Source organism: Magnolia sinica, chromosome 5 (genome assembly GCF_029962835.1).
Source record: "Magnolia sinica isolate HGM2019 chromosome 5, MsV1, whole genome shotgun sequence".
NCBI lineage: Eukaryota > Viridiplantae > Streptophyta > Magnoliopsida > Magnoliales > Magnoliaceae > Magnolia > Magnolia sinica.
In genome coordinates, this window is record NC_080577.1 from 94,896,560 (window position 1) to 94,908,552 (window position 11,993).

The following is an 11,993-nucleotide window of genomic DNA, read 5'->3' on the forward strand; positions in this document are numbered from 1 at the left end:
GAACCCGTCTAAAAACTGCATATAGGAGAAGGCAGCCTCGTCGTCATCCAGCTCCCGCTCTGCCTCAGACGTCGCATCTACATCTGCAACATTAGAGCCTAAGACAGAGTCTGGTGGGTGTGTACCACCACCCCAGAAACGTGGGAGTGAGTGATCAACTCAGTGGAACAATAAGGCACTGGTTAACATGTTATCAGTTCAATCAAACAGTAATGATAAAGCAGGATAAGTAATTAAATCCTAAGTACTCTTGTTAATGCAAGTATGAATGCAATATGATGCGTGCCCTCACGCGTACACCCTCAGCCTCTTCATCTTACGTTACGCATGACATCGCCTCAAAGTGCGCCACATCTACAAAGCACATGCAAATGCGGTGCATGGATATGATTACTAAGTTGTTATTAGTCCATTTCACACAACAGGATTGGGAAGCTAAGATACCTTCCTCATATCACCATCCAAACAGTGATCCATACTAGGGTCGTCAATCCTAGATAACTCATACGATCATATAGTTGAGGTCATGGCAAAGGGCTCGTCACCAATCAATGCACGCCTTTCATGCCCTTACTACCACAAATCGGCTCGTCACCTCCTTGCGGTATCCAGGTATGCTCGAGGTCACTACAAAGGGCTCGTCACCAATCAATGTAGGCCAACGAATATAGTGTCCCATACCACCATAATCGGCTCACGAGTTAAGTTGCTCACTGGTCACTACGGGGAGGCTCGTCACCCCAGCGTAGGCCGACAGCACGACCACGGTGTCCCATACCACCATGTCCGGCTCATGAGTCTTAGCGGATCAAGTACCATAGTTAATAGGATTTCACTGGTAAGTTCGGTACCCTAGATTCAAGCAGTAGCGTCCATACATGGTTAACATACAACGGACAATCGGGTTACTTGACGAACTCGACTAGCACGAGCGCACGTTGAATTGAACGACATAAAGTGCGCAAACACTCCGCGTGGCCAAACCACTGCCGACAACTCTAATACGACTCAGGTTCGTCTAATACGTCCTACGTGGCAAAAGCAATCTCAACCACGAATATAGGGTCAATTACCGATCTCTTGGACTAAGGCATAGTCCCAAACATCCTACACTACTACAGATATTCATATGGAATGTAAAACAGTAATGGAACAACCACTCAAATCATGGTACATACTCATCTGAAGAATATCAACTTAACATAAATGTAAGCATAAGAGATGCTTGAATTTAAAGAACTTGAAAGGTAACTGCATAAAGGAAAACATGCGCATCCATAGGAGTATTGAGAATCACTTCTCAACGCTCGCAATAAGTGTAATAAGTTACACTTAGATCATTCATGCATTTCTACAAACACTTAGCATACATGGAAACAACATACATCACGTATGTTGGAATACATGCACTTAGACAATTCCTTTTATCAAGGAGTTGTCATACATGCATCTAGCATACATACATGACAATTAATCATGGCAAACATAAGTGCATATTTTATACGTATACGGTACTTTATAAATACACATAGAATACACAAATCTCAATATAGCACATGCATATCAGGAAAGCAATGTAAACACAACTTTTGGCATGTGAAATCTCATCCATAACAAGAATAAACCACTAACTGGGATTGAAAGCCTTGAAAGCCATAACCTATACACTTAAAGTCCGCACCTTAAGCGAAGAAAGAACCACCGAACTGATTTAGACGAGTAGTCTTTGTCAACGGCGCTAGAATACCCTAAAACAAAGATGGAAATGAGATACAACAACACCAAGTCTAATCTAAGCTCTAACACAGGTTAGGGTTAGGTTCACTTACCCCAAAAGAACTCAGAATCGTCAGAGGAACGATTCAAAGTAAAGGTTCAAAGGTGAAGAAGAACAAGGAAGAATCAAGATGATTCACCAACCAATCTCTCTCACTAACTCTCTCTTTTCCACTCTCTTTCCAAGCTAGGGTTAGAGAAAATTCGTATGGAAATGAGAGCTAGGGTTTAAGGACTATATATAGGCCTTAAAATGATGGAAATAACCCGTGGTCAAGGTATACTTAGGTTATAACCAAAGTAAGCCTTTCTCGATCCAACGAAGCACTTCGGTGGGCCTATAACCACGAAAGGTAGGACTTAAGCTCACCGACCATGGATCTAGGTCAGCCTGAGGTTTTGTACCGACCGGCTCTTCGGATCAGTGGCGGACCACACTCAATTCAACGGTCACGGAAACTCGATCAGGTCCACAAGCACTAGGATATGCCTGGGCCAACCATCCTGATCAGAGGGTGAAATTGGGTCAGAATCCAACGGTCAGAATGCTTAAAATCATCGCGCAAGCGACACGACTCAGATTTCAATAAAAGCTTAATAAATTCCAACCGTTCTCACACTCTTCACTCCGAGCTCAACCAAATCGACCCAGAACATCACATGGACTTGATTTTTGAGATGAAAGTCAAGCCCAACTCGGTGACCGCAACAGCCTAAGATCATCGCCATCGGACTTTCGACGCGCGGTCCAGGTCCGATCCAGATCTTTCAAAAATTTCCCAGAACAACTGGATTTAGCGATGGATCCCAGATTTCAGAGTAACGTAGCACTCACTAATCTACACGTTTAGAGCCATGCAGATACAATTTAAAGTGATTGATGTGAATTTCACAAGCAATCGAGTAAAGCGCTAATTACCCCAAAACAACTACTTAAGGAAAGATTAGCACAAGAAAATCCAAGGTCGTTACATTTACCAAGGTCAAAAGCAGAGAAATAGGGACAAAAGGAGAGGAAAGGTTGACAAGGGGACCCAAACCTGACCAATTATTAGTCCAAAAACTGCAAGAGCCGCTTCCAATCTGCCAGCGAACATTGCAGTCCAGAATAGGCATTAGCGCGTGAATTTTCTTCCAAAGGGGAGATGCATATGTTGGCGGGCTGACAGGACCTGCTAAAGGCCGATGCAGCTTGTATTTTGCCACTATGAATTTTTTCCACACGCTATTTCCATCTTGGAACTTAGCCAACTAGCTCAACTTTAGCCAGAGGGCCTTCATGAAATCCGACAATCTTCTAACCCCTAGGCCACCTTCAACTTTAGGCAAACTGACCTGCTGCCAACTCTTCCAATGTAATTTCTTCTTTCCCTCAGACCAGCCCCAAATGAAGTTGGAAAAATGACGTTCCAAAGTTTTGAGGGCAGTAGAAGGGATGAGAGTTGTAGCCATGAAGTGAACTGGAATACTACCAAGCACATGCTTGATCAGCACTAGCCTACCATCCTGAGAGAGAAAATGCGCTTGCCACCCACCTATCTGGTTCTCTATATTTTGAATAAGAGGAATAAACGCAGACAATTTTAATCTACCGAAAGCCAATGACACACCCAGATAAGTCAAGCCTGAAGAGCGTTGAGAGATGCCTAGCAATATTTCGGTTCTCCTAGCCCTGACAAGAGAGCTTAGCTGAGCAGATGAGCACACTCTTATAGAGACTAATCTTCTGACCCAAGGCTTGTTGGTAAGATTCTAAGAACTCTTTGAGCGCCTGAAGAGAGGTTGAGCCCCCATTGATGAATATGAGCGTATTATCAGCATACAAAAGATGTGAGATGATCGGGCATCCCCTTCTGAGCTTAAAAGGAGCACATTTACCTTGGTCGATCAGCCCTTTTATACCACGAGTGAGAGCTTCCACTGCAAGAATAAACAGACTGGGGGATATCGGATCTCCATGTCGAATACCTCTCAAATATTTGAAGAACCCAAAGGCTTCACCATTGATGAGAATCGAGAACCAAGCATTACTCCAACAATTTTCAGCCATCTTAACCCAAGAAAGGCTGAAACCAAACTTCAATAACACTAACTTCAAGAAATTCCAGTCCAGCCTATCGTAGGCTTTCTCCATGTCGAGTTTTATCACTACATTTCCCCCACGAACTTTCCTGTCTAGGTCTCTAACCATTTCCTGCACCAGAGTGATACTCTCCGCCACTGATCTGCCCTTGACAAATGCGCCTTGCTCTGGTGAGATCAGCAAAGGAAGCAGAGTATTCAGCCTAGTTGCAATGATGCCGGATATGATCTTGTATATACAATTGTACAGGCTTATAAGCCTGTAATCTGAGAAGGAGGAGGGGGCCGAATTCTTTGGAATAAGACAAATGAGAGAAGCTGACATGGCCCTAAGGAAGTCACCTCCTTGGAAAATATGCGTGGCTGCTTTGAGAAGATCATGAATGACTATTTCCTAGCACGAGGAGAAAAAACGAGCTGAAAATTCACCCGGTCCAGGTGCTGCGTCTTTGGGGATGCTCTTGACTACCATATGAACTTCTAAGAGCATGGGAAGGGCCATAAGGCTATCATTCATCTCCTGAGACATAATAGAGGAGATAGGGGCCAGGATAGACTCATCAATTTACACAATACTAGTAGAAAACTGGCACTCAAAACGGCTATAAGCAGCCTCTTTAATGTCTACCAGCTCTTCCAAGATGCGGCCCGAGTCCAGCTTAATAGATCTGATAGCTGCTCTTCTCTGTTTTTCTTTTGCTGAAGCATGAAATAGGTTGGTGTTTCTATTGCCTTCCGCTAACCAATTGTTTAAGGCTTTCTATTTCCAAAAAATTCTCTCCAACATCTCCACTCTCCTAAGATTTTCCAAAGCTGCCGCAAGCTGGAGTTGAGAGGAGCTGGCCGAAACGGAGTCTGGCTGCGAATTCTGCAGTTACGCCTCTAACGTTGACACATTTAGTTCAGCTGATCTAACTAGGTCAAAAATAATTCCAAAACTCTCCTTATTCCAAACCTTTAGGGCCCTTTTCACCTCCTTTAGCTTTAGAATCAGGTTGAACATGGGGTGGGGAGAGGCAGCTAAGTCCCATGCAGCACGCACAACCTGTAAAAAGTCTTCATGGTGGGTCCACATCCACTGAAATCTGAAAGGCTTCGGACCCGAAGGGACGTTACAAGGGAGGGCTAACAAGAGAGGGGAGTGATCAGAATTTAAATGGGGGAGATGTTTCACATAGAAAGAGGGAAAAGCCGAGGCCCAAGAAGCATTGATGAGGACCCTATTGAGCCTTGCCTATACTCTAGAAGCACTAGCTTGATTGTTGCACCATGTAAATCTAGGACCCACAAAACCTGCATCCATTAGGCTGACATCATTAATTGCAACCATAAACTCATCAGAGCTTGGATTGGACTATTGGGACCTGCTCCTTTCAATAATGTCTGTCACTGCATTAAAATCTCCGCTTACTACCCACATATCCTGCCAAGACCTGGAAAGAACTGATAATTCCTGCCATAACAATGTTCTACGATATCTGTCACAGCTAGCATACACAAATGTGAGATATATAGGAGATGTGAGTTGCTGAAAATTAACTGCAAGGGTCAGGGACTGAGAGGAAACTACCAAAAAAATGACCAAAGGCTACAGACCATGATACCTTTTGGCTACGGATATAAACCGTAGCTAAGTTACTACGGCTTAAAACCGTAGCTAAAAAATGATCAAACCGTAGCTAAAGGCTAATGCCACCACCCGTAAAATCACCATGGGACAGCCCCATAAGGGACTCTACGAGGACCACTAAAATGCTTGTGCTCCATCTAATACGTCTATCCATTTTAACAGATCATTTTAGGGCAAGAGCCCAAAAAAGGAAGTAGATCGAAGGCTCAAGTGGACCACATTGTAGGAAACAGTGGAGATTAAATACATACCATTGATTGATATTGTGGTTCAATTAGACCTTCGATTTGCCTCATTTTTGGGGTGATTCTCTATAAAAAAAAATTCAAAATGAATGGAGTGGATATACTAAATACATCATGACGGACCCCACAAATCCCTTGAGATGACTGTCCATCCCCAACTCGTTAGAAGCCATGCGAACGGCAAGGTGATGTGAATAATAGTATAAAGGCTACGGTCCGAAGGGGTTTTAGCTACGGTTTAAAGCCGTAGAAATAAAAATGCGGAAACAACTCACCTCGCGCGTTCCTTTTTCTTCTTTCGCCTCCACTGAAAAAAATAAAAAACTCAAAAATTTCATCCCCCTCCCACTCTCGTGAGAAAAAAAGCCCAAACCCTCCTTTCCCTAAACATCTTCTTCTCTCTCTCTATCTCCCCAACCCTCTCTCACGAATACTCCCCTCTCACGAACCCTCTCTCGTGAATAGTTCCCTCTCACAAACCCCTCTTCTCTCCCTAACCATCCCCTCTCTCTCAACCTCACGAAGACTTCCCTCTCTCACACCATAATCCACATCCCTGCTGCTCGATCGTGTCTCGTTTTGTTCCTTTTTAGGTATGCAAGCCTGATTATCTTCTTTTTTCTCATTTGAATATTCAAATTTCTCTCTCTCTTTTTTTTTGGTAGAATTGGATTGGGGGTTTAAGGGGGTATTGATTAGATTAATTAAGAGTTTGAGGGGGTTTAGAGATTCGGGGTTTGTGCAGATGCTTGCGGCTTTGAGCATGAATTTGGCCGTGATCCAAAACTCACGTGGGCCACATCTCGAGGGACGGTCAGGATGGAAATGACAACCTACGGTATCTATCTATGTATTTAATTGTTAACTCACTTGGATTTTTTGGCTATGGCTTGTCCACATGGTTGTTAGATGAATCAATGGTTCCAATTTCCAACAGCCTTTTTAAGCACATGAATGTCTTGCTTTTGTTCTTGGTTTTAGATCACTCCTTGCAGTTCTTTTTGTAGCTTCCCTTTAAGAACTTGTAGTTATGTTTCTTGCTGTTGTGATTGCCAAGGCAATGAAATTCGTCGTGCTACTGACCTAACATCGCTCCTTAGACACTATTGTTAGGAAGGTTTTTTCCGTTTATCTATTAGTGGGATCCCTGATCCTCCTGCTTTTGGGTCTGTTTGGCTTCTGGTTTTTATTTTCCTTTCTGTTGTTGTTTTTGCCCTTTAGCTGTTATTATTATTATTATTTAAAAAAAAAACCCAACTTTTTCTCTTGCTATTATTGCCTAACTGTTTTCTTGCGCATCATTTTCTTTATTTTAGGTGTGCATTATACATCAATCTTTCTTTTCTTATTCTTTGCCTGTTCAGAATCCTCAGATGATGCCTCTCAAGTAAACGATGATGAAAATCCACTTATGGGTTTCTTTGATGACTCCAAAGGTAATCAATGCCCTTCCACAGTTATGTGTTTCTATTCTTGTTATGGATTTTGGTGGCTTCTGATATTTGGTTGTTTGTGCTCAAATCATCTTCTTAGCACTATGTTTTAATCTACTATTGTGATTTATGCATCTTATGACTATGAGCATATTTATTGTAATTGGTTGTTGCTCACTTTTTAATGAAATTATTGTAGATAAAGTAACATTAGAGAGCAATATACCACTGTCTCCTCAATGGCTGTATGATAAGCCTAGTGATACTAAGACCGGTTTTTCTGCTTCATCAGGGGTATAGTTCCGTGAACTTTTTTTTAAAATACATTTGGCCTTTGACCATTTGTTTTCTCATATTAACTTCTGATTGATGAGAGAGGAAAATGCTCTGATATTTTCAAATCTTAATCAAGCATTATCAAAGCCATGGTGGCCATTCCAACAGGAAAGATGTTCTTCATATAGATGTGACTAAAGATGTGACCAAAATTTGTTGCGTTGGAGGCATTTTTAGATCCTGATATGCAATTTATGAAAAGCACAAAACACTAGTGGTTCAATTTATTTTTCTTTTTTATTGCAAGATTGATTGTTTAGGACCCAATCTTTCCTTATATTTAATTCTATTGATGCTACAGATCTTTTTCCGTTCTGATTCTTGTAAAATAAGGTTTTGTTATTCATGTCTTTCCTTGTCATCAACAACATTGTTTTGGATGAATGGAAAAGTTTTATTGAAAAAAAGGAACATAGAAGATCTTTTGCCATTCTGATTGAAGGTTCTTTATTGTCCTTCTATGAATGCAAAAATTTCGTATCAGGTTGGTCTGTATCAGAATCTGTAAAATCAATGGATGGTGACATGCAGTAGAAACTGACATGAATAGGTGCATATTCATGTCTTCATGTCTTTAGAAAAATGTTGCCCAAGAAAAATGGAAGCTGAGTTTGAGAGATGTGAAGAGTTCCATTTTCATTATTCATGCTACAATTGGTTCAAATTAATGCATTTTTGTTAGATGATAACTAGAACCTTGGTGCTCATATTGTTTTCTTCTTAATTCCACTAGCATATTGTATGAATGCTATTGAGACGCTACACATTCAACTTTAGAAGCCGAATGAAACTATTTGCAGTCTACGAGTATGTGATTCTAACCATGTGCCTGCTTCAACTACATCAGGGAATGCTTCTGGAAGGGAAGTTATGTTGGTGGCAAGCTTCACCGACTCTGGGTAACAAGCTATGTCTGAATTTGTGTTAGTGCAAGTTGTGAATCTGAAGTAATGGTGGAATTGGCTGCAAAGCTAGTTTATATCCCATAGCGTATTCAGAAGTTCCTCTTTTGAAGCATAAGTTGGACGTTGTGGAGGCTTTCCATATCTTTGCTAATTTAAATTGCTTTTGACTTTTCTTGATCAAGTCATTTAGAATACCCAACACTGCATTCAAACCTGTTGTTTGGTTCTTTTCCATAGTTCACTTGTGTCTTTTAGTAATATTGTTGCAATTCTATTAGAAGCATTTGTTGATTACTGCAGCCCAATTATTCTATTTATTTTCTTGTAGAGTATGTGTAGAATCGCAGAGGAATCCATTCATTGATCTGCCGAGAACATAGCACTAGCCACTGGTGCACTGTGTATGGTAAGAATCTCCATATTTTGCTATTCTCTCATGTTTTACCCTAAAATAATGCATTTAGAGAGAGAGAGAGAGAGAGAGAGCATGAACATGACGATTTAAAAAGTGGATTCTATAAAGAAAACTTTTGTTTGTGCATTTTCCTTTGAAAGTATTTTGGGGGAATCATTATTAATCATAGGTTAGGTAATCCTATGACTGGTTGTAGACAATTAGTTCTTAGCCAAAAAAGTCAATAGAATCGCATTTGACTATCCACCTATTGGAAGATGCTTCCACAATGTACATTGTAATGGAAGATGCTTCCATAATGTAAGATGCTTGATGTAAGGCTTAGTTTCCCAATCAAGCTCAGCGGGGGTGTAGGGCCACCATGGTGTTTGATGTTTGTATGACCTCACCTATCCAACAAGGTTCTCCCAACATAGGTTCTGCCAACATAAGAAATCGGATGCCTCAAAAATCAGGTGGATCTAACTTTTAGATGCGGCAGGCACACGATGGAAATTAATAAACAACCACCCAAAAATCTCCACATTCATGTGGGTTTGCATCTAATGGTTGGATTGAGATTTTTGGAGCATCTCAATTTCATGATGGGACAATCTTGTTGGATGGGAAAATGAATTCGATTAGAACCTCTTACAGTTGACCACATTCCACCCAATCCATGACCTTTTTTTTTTTTGGGTGAGGCATACAAAAGAAGAAACCATCAAGTATCAAAGGGTTAGCTAAGAAAAACCAGTTCAAGATTAAAGCTTCCAAGTTGATTGCTAAACCATTAGCCTTTCCTGTCTGTGGCATTCTCAAGAATCAAAACGGAGTAGAAGAAACATATGATGGGAACATATGTCATGTTATAGTAGTCTGGTGAGGAGACAACCAATGTAGAAGAAACATCTAAACATGGATGTAAGACTATTTTTCATGATTATTTGTTTTCTATTTGTTAAATGCATGATGTCAGGAACATGATGCTTAAACCTAGAAAGCGATTATCGGCTGCTTTCATTTCACTACTAAAAAAACAATCAAAGTCAGATTTCTTTTCCACTTTATTGCTGCCCCAAATTGCAATTGGGTTTGCCCATTGCCCATTCTCTATTCCAATTGCTGGTTGGTGCAGAGTGCATTCACCTGTTGCCAAAAGTGAAGCTTCCAAATGCACCCTGACATTTAAACACCTTTCAAGCTCTTTTTAGAACTTTTCAGATTATTGCTAAAGTAATTTGTAAGGGGAAAAAATGTGAATCACAGCATGTGTATACCCATGCCACATGAGCCGACTTAATCATTCGGCGAGCCATGCTTGTGCTAGGAAAATGGACAGAAAACCACCAACTACAGCATGTTTGGCATAGGAAAATGGATAGAAAACCACCAACTACAGCATGTTTGGCATAGGAAAATGGACAGAAAACCACCAACTATAGCATGTTTGGCATAGGAAAATCTTTTAGTTTGGAAGATCCTAGCCACCTATATCGTACATGTGACCCAAGTTGAAACTTGGTTGTGTACATGATTCCCATCCACCGCTAATGGATGGTTGGATATCTAGGAAAAGAGTCTCATTTAGAAACGAGAATGCAGGTTGTGAAATGTGAGTTGCTGGTTGTCCCTGCAAGCGAATTAACATCTGAGTAATGTCCAACCTGGCTCTCTAGTTCCCAATCAAGTAAATTTAGAACCACCTACCTCTCTAATTCCTAGTTAGAGTGAAAGAAAAACATCGCTACCTACCTGAGAATATTGTGCATTGGACTCTGGCTCCTAGTCCTGCTTCCCACTTACTTTTTCTTTTTTGCCTGCTATCTAATTACCTAAATTTCCTTTTATGCTATCTGTGAAAATGTTGACCAACCTGAAGGTATATATTGTTGACATATGGATTATTGTCTATGACATTTTGCATTTTGCATTTTAGCATAACTATTGCACACTTGCTGTATGTTGATGAAGTTTGGTTTTGCAGTATGAAAGCAATGCGAAGTTCGTGAGGTGGTCAGATGGCAGTTTGTAATTGCTAATTGGTAATGAAGTTCTTGACATAAGTGTGCAAGAAGCGCACCACGATCAATCACACATTTTCCTTCGACATGGAAAGGTGGGCCTTCACAACTTTTGACAATTGCAATTGGGTCATTTTGTGATATTAATTAAGGTATGCTGCTATCAAATTTATTTAGCCTTGCTTTGTAGGATGGGAGTTAAACTACCTTTTAAATGAAAACTGTGGCACGAATGTTCTCAAGTGTTCTCAAATGCCCCCTAGCTTTTCTTTGTAAGATATGTTGATTGGTGGACCATTTTGATGAGGGTTCATTCCAAAATTCTGATGGACCAAACGTCATCATAAAATGAACTGTCAATATGAAAAGATCTACTGCAATTCAAATACAGCAAACAGATTTTCAAATATCAGAAATACTTGCTTATTCTAATTTTATTTTACCTATCTTCCTGATACTTTTGCTACTCTCTCACACTCTTTACAAAGTCTCCTTTGGGACTGTCTTCTTTACTCATTTTGTTGAACTTTTATCCATCAAGCGAATTGACAAATCATAGGTTGAGTGAAATCTTAATTTAGCTGAAATGGTTGATCTATTCTGTTTTTGCAAATTTAGTTGGTATTGTTATACCTATATTAGTCGGTATTTTGAATAGTTGAATGTTTATTTTGTCTTTAGCTATTGCAGATTTTGCTTGTTCAGAAATGAAAAGATCAGTGTATACTCCCGAGTATTGTCTTTCTTTTTTACGTCATCTCGTCGTCGTCTTTCTCTATAATTTAGTTCTTCAGTTTCAGGGCATACCTTTTTCATATGACTACATTGTTTATATGATGAAATTGATTTTCAGCCATGTGCAGTAAGCTTTCGGATCAAAGCGAAGCTAAGAATAGGGTGTTAGTTGATAGCAAATTGATAACCAGTAGAGGTACAACCATGGTATTCTTGCTTGCGATTGTTGAAAAGCTATTTGGCTGCGAGAGGCATTGGATCTTGCTATTAATATTGAAAACTTTAAATAGACATATAACTATTATGTTGGCATTGTACTTTTGTGAATGGATTAAAATGAATGATTGTATTTGATTGAATGAATGAATGATTTAGCCATGAAGTATTTATTTATATTAGCTTTTATGAGTTGATCTATCAGGGCATGTACTAC

General features: G+C 40.2%; 1 long non-coding RNA gene across 1 annotated transcript; it reads left to right on the top strand.

Moving 5' to 3' along the window:
- The first annotated feature begins 5,843 nt into the window (after window positions 1-5,843).
- LOC131246329 (uncharacterized) lies at window positions 5,844-10,583 on the top strand. The gene is made up of 4 exons (XR_009171318.1): window positions 5,844-6,326; window positions 7,098-7,169; window positions 8,736-8,813; window positions 10,407-10,583. It is a non-coding gene; the product is annotated as an uncharacterized LOC131246329 (long non-coding RNA).
- The last annotated feature ends 1,410 nt before the right edge of the window (window positions 10,584-11,993 follow it).